Source organism: Apaloderma vittatum, unplaced genomic scaffold, assembly GCF_000703405.1.
Source record: "Apaloderma vittatum isolate BGI_N311 unplaced genomic scaffold, ASM70340v1 scaffold16172, whole genome shotgun sequence".
NCBI classification, from domain to species: domain Eukaryota; kingdom Metazoa; phylum Chordata; class Aves; order Trogoniformes; family Trogonidae; genus Apaloderma; species Apaloderma vittatum.
The window spans coordinates 1-2,863 of record NW_009703226.1 but is presented as its reverse complement, the minus strand read 5'-3'; positions in this window follow the sequence as shown (position 1 = coordinate 2,863).

Sequence of the window (2,863 nt, the reverse complement as noted above, 5' to 3'; positions counted from 1 at the left end):
AGCCGCCTGTCATTCAACCCCCCCAGATCCCTCTCTGCTGAGCCACTCCTCTCCAAGCCTGTAGCGCTGCTGCCTGGGGTTGTTGTGACCAAAATACATGACCTAGCACTTGGCCGTGTTGCTGAACCTCCTATAGTTGGCCTCGGCCCATTGATTCAACCTGTTCAGATTCCCCTGCAGTGCCTTTCTATCCTCTAGCAGATCAACACTCCCACTCAATTTGGTGTCACCTGCAAACTTACTGAGGGTGCACCTAATCCCCTTATCCAGATCATAGATAAAGATGTTAAAGAAGACTGACTCCAAAGCTGAGCCCTGGGGAACACCACTTTTTACCAGTTGCCAACTGGATTTAACTCTGTTCACCACAACTCTCCAGACTCAGCCATCCAGCCAGTTTTTAGCCCAGTGAAGGGTACATCTGTCTAAGCCATGAGCCATCAGCTTCTCTAGCAGAGTGCTGTGGGAAGACAGTGTCAAAGGCTTTACTGAAGTCCAGGCAGACAGTGTCCACAGCCTTTCCCGCATACACTAGGCACGTCATCTGGTCATAGAAGGCGATCAGGTTGTTCAAGCAGGACCTGCCTTTCAAGAACCTGTGCTGGCTGAGACCGATCCCCTGGTTATCCCACACGTGCCACATGAGTGCACTCAAGATGAACCACCCAATAATTTCCCTGGTACTGAGGTCAGGCTGACAGGCCTGTAGTTCCCCAGATCCTCCTTCCAGCCCTTCTTGTAGATGGGCACCACATTTGTGAGCCTGAAATTAGTTAATCACGATTTGCCCTTTGTGAACCGATGTTAACCTTGTCCAATGATTGAATTGTTCTTTAAATGCCGGTATAATGTTCTCCACAAATTTTCCAGGTCTTGAGGTTACACTAACAGGTGTGTAGTTTCCTGGATCTTCCCTCACATCTTTCTTGTAATCTGGAATAATGCTGGCTAGCTGCCAGTCAGTGACAACCTCCCCAGACTCCCAAGACCTTTTGTAGATGATTAAAAGGGTCTTGCTGAAACACCTGCTAGCTCCTTCAGTACTCTGGGATGAATCCCATGAGGCCCCATGGACTTAGGAACATTCAACTGATGCATCTGTCCCCTTACAACTTCAGTGTCCACAAATCAAAAGTCACTGCTCCTGCAGCCATGGTCCTCTAACTCACAGGACCAGGTACAGAAAAGAAAAGAGCAGAAATTAATGCAGAGAAAAGTCTCATAAAACTAAGAAATTGTAAGCATTTTGAAAATTTGGTCTGAAAATGTCTCAATAGAAAGTCGCTGATAATCTGACAAAAGAGTACCCAAAAAGCAGGATTCATTTTGAGGACCTAGATTACTAAAAGTAAAGTAAGAAAAGCATATTCTACACTCATAAGACTTCAGTACATTTTACAGGTCTGGAAACCTTCTTGTTCTTTCCTCATTTACTGAATGTTTTCAAATGAGTTATGAGGAGTGAGCAGACTAATCTATTTAAGATCAAATTTGAACTCAAATTTCCCCTCTAGTGTTACTTGAGAACAACTGAAGAATAAGCAATACCACAAGACAACTATTTTACAAGAAAATAAAAATCTGTCTCATGTCCTGCCTTTCCACTCCTGTCAACCCTTGAGTTACACGACTTTGTTCACAGTATAGCAGACTAGGTGAAAGTATCATTTACCATAAGCTCTTGCATTAGGTTTCATGAAATTTGTCAATGTTAATTTTAACAGACAAATAAAGACTGCGATATATTGTGCTGTTGAGTGCACATGTACACTCAGGTCTGAATTAATTCAGAAGGCTAATGTTTAGCAAGTACTAACACCTACACAAATGCACAGAGTATGCTGAACAAGGTGGCTACAATACTGTGTGCAAAGTATCTTAGTTTAGCTGACAGCTATTAAAAATAGCAAGCTCTGCAGCTCGATCTCTTTACACTGTACTGAAAGTTCACCACATACGTCAGCTCAGGGCAGCACTCTAAACTGTCACCCACAAAAATGAACTTAACTTCACTAATCGGAGAAGACTCAGAATTAATAACTACAAGTATGCTTAAAATAAAACTCAACAAGCTACATAAAGCATTACAGTAGATCCACTTCCAAAAATACTGCCCCTATTTGACAAATGAGTGATTTAAAACACACTGCATAACTGAGTGTCAGCAGTTTTGAAACCATGGTCTAATACTGAGACTATGCAGTGTCAGATATCCCAATGTTTTAAATTATATTCAGATCAAACCCAGGCAACTGATGGCTTATTTGTAAAATTAACCAAATTAGCTGCCTATAGCTGCATATTCACATGATAGAGTCTAGGTTCTAAGATGCAAAGGATACTTAACCCAGCAAAAAGCTAGAGAGACATAGGCAGACATTATCTTTTCCAACAGAGAGTTTTCCAATACAAATTTAGCTTTTCAAAATCTTTCTACCCAAATTTGAATTAGAGAGAGTTCATTCTGCTTTGATATAGGCAAAAAAAATCACTTTTTTTCCACTGCTGTCACTTTCAGAAATACTCTGCAGCCATGTCACATCTAATGTGCATCATTCTACTTTAAAAAAAAATACTTTCTAGCAACCAACACTCATCATATTTCTGTAAAAGTACACATAAGAGGAAAATATCCAATTAGATTTTGACTTTAAAAGAAAAATGCCTTGCCCTCAGCTTTATAACTATATTCTCATTTTTTCCACAGCATTAAAAACAAAAATACAGTTAGGGCAAGCAGACCCTCCCTCTAAACGACTAAAACAGAAGTGACTTACAGGAGTTGCAAGAACAAGCACTAAGAAACGAGAAGATGACAACTAGCCATCTCGATGTGGGACTGTTAGCTAGTGCACATGAAAGC